This window comes from Mastigoproctus giganteus, chromosome 11, assembly GCF_048544385.1.
Source record: "Mastigoproctus giganteus isolate SK-2022 chromosome 11, ASM4854438v1, whole genome shotgun sequence".
In the NCBI taxonomy this organism is placed as follows: Eukaryota; Metazoa; Arthropoda; class Arachnida; order Uropygi; family Thelyphonidae; genus Mastigoproctus; species Mastigoproctus giganteus.
Genome location: NC_143585.1, coordinates 89,420,693 through 89,432,862, shown reverse-complemented (window position 1 = coordinate 89,432,862; position 12,170 = coordinate 89,420,693). Strand labels below are relative to the sequence as shown.

Here is a 12,170-nt window from a genome sequence, read left to right as displayed (position 1 = left end):
AGTAATTGTGATTTCGCCAATTTTTTATCTTTAATTGGAATGGATTAGAGAAAACTGTTCAATTAAAGCTCAGCTAGACGATCTCTAGGTTGGGAGGAGGGTTGTAGGTTCCCAGTAAGTTACTCTAAGTTCATCAACATTCAAGTCGGTCCATGAAATAAGTGTACGAGTACTCGTACACTTATATTAATACGGGTATGGGCAGTATGATCTGAGATTGCCCATCCTCGTGTTAATGTTAATTTCCTAATATTAGAAAATTCATTAAGTTTGCAAATTGTTAAGTTATACTAATTGTGCAATTTTGATAATTTGTGTAATGTATTGTCTGGTGTGCCTATTGATTATTAGAACATTAAGATCATGTTGAAGGAGGAAAGAGTCGTACCTTAAACTTCTTGCGTGGACTTATGTATGCTTTTTCCCACTTAACAGGGATTAATGACTTAGTGATGAACAACTAAGTTGAACATATGACAACAAAAGAAAAACCTGCACCAAATTACATCAAAACCAGTGTCAGCCAACTCTTAGAGAATATTGTTTATGACGATTAGCTTAAAATTCAAAGCTACGTCAGTCCTTGTCCACTGCTCTCGACTCGACTTCTCGAACTGCAATTTCCATAAATTCGTAGTTGACCGTGTTTCCATCTGGTATGCGTGACATCTTAGAATATGTTGAACACGAGCATAATTTGAAGCCATTTTCAGTTGCTTTCCATTTTCTCGGTACTATAATGCGGACAGGTCGCTGCTGCTTAAATATACACACTGTAGGCCAACATCTGGACTATTGAGATGGGGAGGAATGGTCTAAATATTCGGTTTCCTAAGTGAACTGTTTGTATGCTTCCGTGTTATCTATTATGCCTTGTTGCCCAGTAGATTAAACAGTAGGCCGGTTGGTACGTGGGAATACTGATCTACTATTTAACCCATTAGTATCCAGCCATAGCAGTCTTCTGCATATCATTCAAAGGGCGTGCGGGTTGAATACACAACGAATTGACATATCATTACAACAAATCATTTTGGTTGTTCGCTTGGTGCTTCGTGACGACAAAGCATTAAAAGATGCATTTAGAAAGGCCTTCTTCCGAGAATACTGTAGCACGTTGCGGACATCTGGTTTCCACTGCCTTTCCTAAGATAATAGACTAGAAATTAGGAAACCGCTCGGGTGAATTTGAATTCGCTAAAGAAGACAGCTGGGAGAAGTCGATATTTATGAGCACGTCAAAGGACATCGAAGTTCGAGGAAGGTTTGATTTAAGATGGACTTAATATTACGCTACATGTTTAAACGATGAGAATCCACTCGTGTTAAACTTTGGGGAAACTTTCATTGTAGGCGAGAATCAAGTTTTCGATCGTAGCAAAGTCGATGGAGATGGTAGGATGACAAAATTCATTTTAGCCTATTGGGAATTGTTTGTACTTCCACCAACCAAGATTTTGGACTTTACTTCTGAACGAATGCCACTTGATTCTGTATAAATATTAGATCGTTGTAAAATGTAATTTGTCAAAAATAAATTCCTCTTTGAGTTTCAAGTTGTCAAGAAAGTGCCATTATTGCTAATGAATCATTGGAATCAATTAATGCTAGGAAATAATTAGCTGGAAAATGTCTGTTCAAAGTCAATACCCCTAGCCAACTCACTTCCGAAAGGAAAATCGAATGACAAAATAAAAACAAAATCATCGAGATGCAACTCTGCCGAATGGAAAATTAATTGGTCGAATCAAGGAAGGGAGGCGTTATACCCCCCAGCACTCCGTTATTACGAATGGAAACTGGGTTTTCGGTTTTATGTCGATGGTTTGTGACCGTATTAACGAAGTCTAATTAGAAGCCGAAGAGATAAGCCATTCTACTTGATTCCACGCACTTTAGATAAGCGTGTGCCGGAGTGGTTCCTATAGCAACAAAGCCTGTCAGCTTTATGCTCGATTCTGAGCATTTACTGTTGCCATTTATGTTAGTCTTAGGGTAAAAGAACTGCGTGCTTATTGAGTTCAGCTTTCGATGAACAATAACGTAGAGGGGGCAGAAAAAAAGGAGGATCAAAAGATATTTGGGCAAAAAGTACAATTCCTTTGGTTGTGTAATGGAATAGGCAGAGTGCCATGGACTTAGGCGAACTTTTTCTAAACTTTGTTTTGTCAGGGACTCTGTTTTTGATAAGGAGGATTATTAAATGTTTCAAACAGTCTTAATACTTCTATCAAAAGGTCAACGCCACCGTTAAGCTCAGCTGCATCTAGTCCCCGTTAAGCTATATCGGACCATTGTCCATAGTTTTCTTTAGCCTAGCTACTAATCTGATTGTACGGTTTCATGGAAGTCGCAAAACACGCTCACTGTTTCGTGATCCTTTGCTAGACCTAAGAACTTCTCAACACTGCCCAGGATTCTGTTACAGCAGGATTTCCTTTCTGTCTGCAGTAAATTGCTATTAATTTATCTAAACATTTCCTTTTACTCTTCGGCTGCGTGACCAGAAATTTCGCCTGTTTTTATAGTTCATAAATCTACTTTTTGATGAAAAAGAAATGCAACTGTTACCATGGGAATGATCCTTTCTAACACTTTCGCTGAGAGAATCGGAAAAGTCTTTGGTCAGCATCGACTGTGACATTTCCGATTCAAAGGAGAAACCCTCGGCGCCGGTCAAGCTAGAGGAACAAAGCAAGCAATGGTCGGAAAGAATTTGGTGGGGGAAAGGTTGAAGAGGGGGCTATATTGCAGGAGAAGCAGCAATAACTGTCCCTACATAAGAAAATGTAAGATTAACGCAGAAAGTGTGGATCGATTATAGTCGGACGTCAGTCAATATATCGAGCTGAGCAAGAACAAATGTTACTTATCGCAGGATGCTCGGAAGACTTAATGCGGTCGTGCAAATGGAACCAGCTGGTGGGTGGACCCGGTGGAGAAGAATTATGTGCATTAATATTTTATTACTTTCGGAAGTAATTGTTTTAATTTCGATTGAATATTCTTCCTTTTTGGATTGAACCAGATTTATTGATATAAGTTTGTTTCCTGGGATGTCTCCAAGTGGTGAATTTATCAAGTGAAACAACATAGTACAGATTATTCCTCTGTTGCTATGGCTACAAACTGTTTATGCATTGTTCGAATATATTTTATGTATAATTTTTTTTGCCTTCTCTCTCGTTTCTACATCCCTCTTCCAAAAGCGATATTCATTCAGTTTCCTTGTCAAAAAGGGAGCCAAAATAAAACTCATCGGAACTGTTCCTGCCTGACATAATTTCAAAAACCTGGACTTCTGCCAAAGCTGTTTTCCACTTCTAAACACCTCTGGCCTCCGCTGCTTAACTAACAGGGGGAAAGAGATGAAGAGCGAGTGCAGAAGTGAAAAACCAAGTTTATCCCCGTTCGTTAACTTCCTCGCGAACTGGTGAAGGAATTTGTGCGGCATTGGCACGTCACACTCTTCCTGCGTTCGTCCATCGATGCTACTTCTTTTTAATGAATAGCAGAGAAAGTTGAGGTTGTAAGTAATTGCGACTATAAAAGCCGCTTCATCCGCACAAGGCGATCAGGGCCCAGCTGTACAAAATGGGCTAAGACATGAAAGAGAATTTAACTGTTTTATTTTACTTTCGAACATCCGTACCTAAGCACGTGGTAGAACACCTTTTTAAAATTTTTCATCATGGAAGAAGTTAATACATCGCGCTGCAGTATAAACTCAGTTGCGAATGCTTTTTTGTCATGATCCTTGGCAAGAAATTTGACGTATGGTTCTATGTTCGCCTGCCTCTAGTTGCATTATGGTGTTGTAAAACTGTAGTCGACGAGTCTTTTATTGTCTCATACCAGAGATCTAACGAAACAGTAAATAACTGGCATAGTTCTAAAGAATTCTCCCTTGTCAAATTTCTCGTATAGTTTCTAAACTAGTTGCAAACCTCGCTGCCATTGTTTGGTTTTCCTTTTTATTACTGGATCCTAGTTATTGCAACAAATGTTTCTTATACGGAAAGTATTTATCCGTAATGTCATGTTGATTATTGAAGATTCGCATCTTTCTCGTTTTTACTAATTCTAGAAAAGCAAATTTTCAATATTTATATACTAATCAGAGTTTTGAGAAGTGCAGAATCGTCTAAGTACTTACCCAAACTGTTTAGCGTTGATATCCTGAAGACCAGCAATGCTACTAACTGAAGAAGGTAAGTCAACATCGAAGTAGGGCCCATGGTGAGATTCCCCTGAAAGCAGAAACAATTTTATGATTTAAGAAAGCATTTTGTCACACACACAGCGTTACCTGAATAACTTATCCATGATAGTCTTTTGTTGAGGTCTTAAAGGTTTTGCAGTACAGATGGGTACAATCACATATACTTCAGCGAGTTATGCCCAGAACAGAGTTATTCGTAGAAGTATAACTGTCTCAGCTCATTTGGGGAAGCCTGGGGGATTTGATGCTTCAACTGATTTCCTTTTTCAATCGTGGCCAAAATTGGTCTTTCAGAGACAGACGCGCAAGTTTTTCATCCCGAAAGTAGCAACTGGCAGTGAACATTGCACAACATTCGAAAAGAACATTGAACAACTTCCTTCGAAAAGCCGTATGAAGTCATTGCATTCTTGATCTCGTCCCCACCGTCAGCCATTCAAATATTCCAAGTGATTTTTCTCTTATAGTTGTCCCCGTTGATAAATATACACTCAGTGATCAAACTGTTCGGCGTACAGTTCTGACTTAATACCGTGTTGGGCCACCGTTCGCGCTGATAACAGATATTATTCGCCTATGTATTGACCCCAGTAGATGTCTGAAGACGTCTGTTCCCACAGTGTCTGAATAGACGACTGTTTTCTATCTATACGACTCACTTTCGTTCCAAAACATCCCACAAGTGTTCAATTAGATTGAGGTCAGGCGAATTTGGAGGCCAATCAAGATGGTTATTATCTTCACTATGCTCCTCGAACCACTCGTGCAGAGTGCAGGCCCGATAACATCGTATTATCGTGTTCTGTTAGGGAAAAAATGCAATTTATGGCAAGGGTGCAGACATTGTCTAATAAGGGCTGCCGGTTGTTATTTGGTTTTTAGGAGCATTATCAACTAAGACCATACTGCTCCGGGAATATGCTGTGCTCATTCCCTGACCTTTCAGCATCCTCCGTATTTGGTGGTGACAGGCTCGAACCCCGGTCTAATCAAGAAGCGTGTGCTACGCACTGCTGCTCCTTCCCACCTGGCTACGGAGGCGCCCAGGGCTGCCGGTAGGCTTTACCAGTGAAACCTTGATCCATGACCACCAAGGGTCCTAGTTTTTGCTAGCAAAACATGTCCCATATTAGACGACCTCAGCTACCTGCGTGGATAGTGGGCACCATGAACAATAGGTTCATAGACTCGTGTTGCTTGAGCCACATATGAAGGCGTCCGTCGGCGTGTTGCACCAGGTATTGGAACTCGTCCGATCAGCACACTAATTTCCAGTTCTCAAATGTTTATCCAGCATATTGTTGACACCTCAGTATTCGCCGTCGACGATGATCAGCTGTGAGGAGAGGGCGTCTTTTATGTCGGGATGCACATGATCTAAGAGCTACCGGAGAGTCTTATGTCGTCTGCTTCAGAACTCCCATACGTTTGAATGTTCGGCGCATAATCATTTAGGTCTCTTTTTTAGGATATTGTTCTTGCATTCAGCATTTTGATTGCTATGCCATACAGTGACCTCACATAGAGCCCATACAATGCGCTGCGCCTTCGCTCACCACGATCACCAATCTTGACTTATCCTTTACAGTTCTGTCGGAGAGAGGTGGTTTCATCCATTCGATACCATTCTTTGTACATCTGAACCAGTGAGCTATGAGAAATCGACAAGACGTTTCCTATATGGATTCACGAGCTCCAACAATCATGCAACTTTTGAAACTCCGTGATATCTTTACCACGTCCCATAACTGCTACTTTTCACTTTGACTTGCACGAATAGATGCATACTACCACTGCTCTAGTTTACGAATCTCTTTGGCTTTTTATACTTTTCGTATACTGTGATCTATGCGGCATAGTCCATTATGGGCGAGGACGTCATAATTCAGTGATCACTGAGTAATTTTTCCAAGGAAATGAAGTGGAGCATAATTGAAGTTTGGAAAAAGAGCTTACTGGGATTTTTATAAAGGTTGCCAAATAATGACAGTAGGTTTCTTTCTATTAAGGATTTTACCCTGAAGGTTGATTTGTCGTTTTTTTTTTTTTTAAGGGATAACAAAGCCTGTTCTAATAAAAGCTTTTTGCGCAGGCTGCAAAGCTCGAAATAACTCTACTCGCTCCATCCTAAGATTGGCTATAGCCTCGATTGAAGCGGTCTTCAGAAATTCCTCCCGTCATTGATTAGAACCGAATCCATACCACTCCAAATGAGTGGCAGACAGTAATGTCGTATCAACTTAGCTACCACGGAGGACTCCTTTTGAAGTACTCAGCGAAGATGCAATACACAAGATGTTTTATGATCTTAGTCAACCTTGTAGAAACTACTACTACCAAAAGATATTTGCCAACATAGCATTACTAATTCGTAATGCTGCTGTTGAGGTAGGTTGATGTGGTCATTGTTCTAAGGCGAATGAAATTGGGATTAGGTTGTTTGTAGTTGAGGGTAGGATCGACATCTCACCCTCTCTTCTAAGGCTTTTGTAAATAACTTTTTATTGGAAACCGCTGTCGAGGTGTACTCGAGTAACTTTTTTTGAGAAATTTCATAATCTAGATGTTGGTAAAGAAATATCGACTACTTTAGCATAGATGGTGAATGTTTAGAATATGATCCCACGATCTTAGTTGAATTTTTATCAGCAAAGTAAACAGGATAAAACTGTTCATCGCAGAAATGATACGAAGGAAATCTTGTGTGCTGAAATGTTGCTCCGCTTTCATGGATAGGTAGCGGTTCAGATACAGAGAATTAAAGCTCGTGCGCACTCAAAAAATGAAAAGAAAATTCAGCTTCTTAGTGTATAATCTTACTTCTATTTATCGATTGAAAAAAAACTTTAATTTGGAATTCCTGCGTTTAGAAGGGGGGTCGGGGAACTTATCTCCCCATTCTTTGTTACTTTAGTACTACCAGCATCTGTTTCCATTATTTGAACTGGAAGTTTCGGAAATACAATCAGCAAAATAGCAGGCACTCGTTAAATTGAAGCAGCCCAAGTCTGATTACTCGATGTTTTGTGTGTGTGAAACCAAACAAATCCCCCAACCAAAACCCTTATTTGTTGGCAGTGAGGGTAGGATCGACATTGGCTACATCCCCGCTTCTCTTCTCCTAGGACTTCTGTAGATAATTTTCTTCTTTAAGGTGTAACAGTCGCAGTTTGATTTTTAAGTTACGCTGATCGCTGCTTAGTTGGCCTCCTATTCAAAGAATGTTACCTGTGTTTCGGGAAAAAAACTCTTCATTCTCTGACAAAGGTGGTAACGGTAATGCAAATTAGTACTTCACCTGAGCCAAGAGACGATTAGATGGCTGGAAAAAATCCTTTTCTAAAGAAAAGGATTTTAAAGTAAAGATCAGGAAATAAGATATAGCAGATTTGGGAGAAAATTTCATCCATAAAATATGGAGCCATAACACATCCGAGCATCTGCACCATTACGTTAGCTCCAATAACTTTAATCAATGAATATTATCCGAATAAATGGCGCATTCAGAAGGGCCCTGCTCTGGTTACACGTAATCTACCGAAAGCGTCGCCAGCAGACTAGATAGGACTCGAAGAAACTGATGGATATTAGGTTACACATCCCTCCTTCATTTACTCGGAAGGCAAATTACGGCCACAAATCCGAACTGACTAATAGAACGACAAAAGTAGCGATGAAGTGGGGGAGAGAAAGGTGGCTAATAACTTTCCAAGGCGTTTGTGCTCCACATTAAATGAGATTAGCTTTGGTAGAAGATAGACAGGTTTTATGATGATGGTCGAATCGTTGCAAGCTTCTATTATAGCTGTTCTCAGAATCTCCATCTTATCTTTGATTGGTGCTGAACTGTCTTTCATACGCGCTCAACGGAGGAGAATCTCCAAAGAGAAGATTTGACAGCCCTCTAGCGACTAATTCACTCCAAGAAAGCGGAAGGTTTCTTAGTTTGATATGCAGACAGTTTTGAACAACTGTTGCATTAGTGTTTCTGAGGAGTGGATTTGAAATTAGCTAACCTGTTAGCTAGTTTCCCCCTTTTCTTACGATGTCTTTGACCGATAAGAATATTTTAATTGTATAGACTGTAGGGGATTTAGATGCTATTAATTTAGAAAACTGTCTGGTTGCTATCTAGCAGCTGAAATATGGGAAATCAGTTATAGAAACTGATTTGTATTTTGAAAAGGCAGTCTTATCTTATTTCAATCTGAATATCTAGCCACATTGTTTTCCTTAAAGCTTCAAAGAGCGTACTTTTCAACTGATAGAGCGATGCGTTCGAGAACTTTCTTTAATAAAGTGCCTTAGGTGGCCAAAGTGCACATGCGCTTTTAGCACCCAAAGCTTTGTCATTAAGTGCAAATATAACTCAGCAGTTTACTTACATTGCTCATTTGAAATTCCTTTATGAAATAAAATATTTATTCGCATTACTATTTTGTATTAAATTGGATTCGAGTTGGTTTATGGTCCTGGGTTAAGGTACGTTAACCCCAGTATCTTTCGTATTCAGAGTTCAATTATGTAGGCCACCAAAAAATAATTAAAAAAAATAGGGGACGCTTGACTGAGCAATGTTTTAGTGCATCCCCCTTGATATGATTAAATTTTGTTTACTATTGGCAAAAAAACCAAATAACCTTGAGCTTAATTTCACATTAAATTCTTGTTTGACTAGTCAATACAGAAACTCCCAAGCCATTTGTTTTACTTAAATCCATCTGCAAACTCAACTTTCTTAGAATCCTTTATTTATAAAGGTACCCTTAAACTCCAGTTACGAGTATCATTTCCTTTTGACACGCATAAGGAAGTTTGTGATCACTATCTTAAAGCATTAGTGACAAGAGATTCGAGAACAGAATACATGGAAAACTTTAATCCTTGGAAAAGTTGTCATTATTTGGCGCCATATCTTACTGGAAAAAAAATTAGAGTAATAATCATTTCTCATTGATCCCCAAGTAACGGTTTTTTTTTTTAATTGAGATTTCGCTCAGATAAACGCAATTTAATATTTTAGTATTAATTAATGATTTTTCCTTTTAGCTGCCTAATAAACTTCAAATGAATTATAAATGCTCCTCTCTGATCGCTTCAATAATACAAATGTTGGTTCTGTCTTCATATATAAGGCAGCTCATCCTTTTCAAAGAAAATCTCGTACGCTTTTTTGTTGTTAAGACATTTCTCGATATCAAACTAAACGTCACATCGTCGACAGATGCTGTCTGGTTCTTGCCTCTTTCTTAAGGAATATAATAAGTTTCATCAAACTCAAAGCGAGATTTTTTTTTTAGGAGGGTGGGTGGAAAGGTTTGAACTGCAGACTCTAATCGAAATTACTCGAAGTTACCAGTTTTCTTAAGGAGTTTGAGCTACCAGCAGAAATAATACTAGATAAATTCGATGTAAGGAAGTCGAACGAATGGGTCGCTGGAGATACTGACCTCTCAGTTATTAAGCCGTGCTCTTACACGAATGAAAACCCAAGGGAGTTGTCAATTTTTCATCGGAAGTGGAGGATAACTAAACTTTTAGGCATACAATGAACAAATCACGAAATAGTAAAGTGAAAAAGCTGCATCAGTGTTAGTAGTGCCTTACTTTGCACGTAAATTGAAACATAAATGGATTGTTTTTCGTTTAAAATGGTGAAAGCAGTAGTTAATTTTACACTTTTTTTTTTGTTGTCAAACCCAAACAACGGCATTTATAAAACAATTCGTAATTTAATAAATGACATTGGGGAACATAACTGAGTACTACGCAAACAGAATTCAGTCAAGTCTCCTACTGGAAATCCGTAAAAAAAATTAAATTTGGGACACTAAATCCATATCATTGCATTATCTCTCAGTATTAGAGGATGATAAAAAATTTTATTCCAACTATTTCAAAAGAAAATGATGAAAAGAATACTTAAAACATTTGTAGCATTTCCAATAAAGTTTTACCCATGTTTATAGCTCTCGTTGGTTCTCCTTAAGCGTTATTTTGTGAGATTTTAGCATTGCCTTGGTTCTCCTGAACTTGCATTCTTTAATATCCGGTCAGCAGCAAAAGCAATAAAGAACTGAAATGGTTGTCGAAATATCTCTTTAAAATTGTAGTGGATAAGCTGCAAACGTAGAGAAAATGAACAGTATATTTGGAGCAATTTCTCTTCATAAATGGCAGTCATTGTAATAGATTCAGCAAGCAATTCAGCAATAGTCAAAATTAAAATCTAAACAATATCAAGATTATAAAGGAGAACAGATCCAATTTATATAAGCCACAATTAAGATGTATGCTAAAGAGCTTTTGTTGATCTTAACTATTCTCTAAAGCGTAAAGAAAGTTTCGATGGGAAAAAAGTTACTTTTTTCCCACCCTTTCCAGCACATTCTACAATCAAATGATCAACAAACATGAAACATTTGTTTTATCCTGAAAGAATTACGATCGGTATCAGTGAATTATGTGATCCCTTGACTGTCTTTGCGAACGTGATCGAAATACTTCCCATTTTTTAACGGGGGAAGTCCAGCAAATAAATTGTCATTTGCGTGTGTCATGCGGTACATGCGATGCATTTCTAAGTAACCTTGTTATCAAAATGGAATATAAACAACGAAGCATCTATTTCATGTACGTAGTAGACCGCGTTAGTGAATATTAATACAAACACGTGACTGTTTCCATATTCACTCGGCTTAACTACAAACTCACGCCGATGCCAGAACAACAAACGGCCCTGCCAATTGTTGAATCCCAAACAGCAAACTGTGCAACAATGGCTGCACTCGCAAAAGCTTGCCAAATACACGTGATGAAACCACGATCTGTTGCTTGTTTCTCATTGGACTACAACTGAGGTTGTGTGCGTAATACTTGGTATCAATGTTATGTATCCCCCTTAATTTAAAAGTCTAAGTTGCGCAAACAGCTATCCATTACCTACATGACTCATCTCTAGTACATAGGCGACTTAAGAATGGTATACGAGAGTCAGGTTTTTTCCAAATATCTCCATCTGTATGTCATAGGGCCGACTAAGTTATAAATTGATACGTACCTGTCAATTTTTGAGATGAGTATGAAACGATAAAGAAAATTAACATTGCTTTTCCACCTATCCACTACGAATACGATGGGTTAATCGACACGTGAGTACGGACTACAGAAACACGTGACCACTTCCCGCGTTTCTCAAGGAAAACAACTTACCGTTTCAGCTGGTATCATCCGTAGCTGGCATCGCGCAGGATTTGCGTGGCCTTTTTTTTTTTCAATACATCGACCGGTCCCGCACTGTCTTCTTAGCACAGCTTCCTTAAGTCTGCATGGCACCCCGTACGTGCTTGGTCATCATCCCTGTCCGCAACATGTTTTCACCTCTTGACAGGTCCGTAGGAAACCCTCGTTTCACCGTCGGCTCCACTGGTATCACCGATACCTTCTGACTCAGGTGATCACATGATTCGGTAGTAAATGAGGAGCCACCAGATGGCGCAGGCTGCACACTTCGAAGGCAGTCATCTGATTTCTTAGAAAGTCTGCTCTTTCTTCAAAGGAGATCGCGAGCGGACGTGTGTGCGCGCGGTGGTGGAGCGAAAGGAAGCGAAGTTCTCATACGGAGATGAAGAAAAGCAGATCCGCCGCGCTCATGATCGGACGGAGGGTGACTGCCTAGTGCTGCTCCTTCGTTGTTGCGTAACTTGCGAGAACGATATTACGGAGAGCATGTGAATCGACTCTTGGCGACTGTCGCCGGGTGACTTGTTTTGCCAGCATATAAAGTGACGTTTTATGTCTTAGACAGGATAGTTAAGGCACCATGAATAAACCAACTGCGCGTATGGTGATTGTCAAAGTCACTTATGCCCCTTTGAATATAGCTTTCCTGCATATATAAAAATAATGCAGAGAAGCAATCTTCAAAGGCGAACTTTTCAGATTATAA

The 12,170-nt window shown here is 39.2% G+C and overlaps 1 protein-coding gene across 1 annotated transcript in view; it reads right to left on the bottom strand.

Moving 5' to 3' along the window:
• LOC150078243 (fibroblast growth factor receptor-like 1) overlaps window positions 1-11,652 on the bottom strand; it is a 106,975-nt gene extending 95,323 nt beyond the window's left edge. The window contains exons 1-2 of the mRNA XM_090384823.1: window positions 11,435-11,652; window positions 4,157-4,250 (exon numbers count right to left, since the gene is read on the bottom strand). The gene's annotated coding sequence lies outside the window, so the exon portion shown is untranslated. The remainder of the gene's footprint in view (window positions 1-4,156; window positions 4,251-11,434) is intronic.
• Window positions 11,653-12,170: the final 518 nt, after the last annotated feature.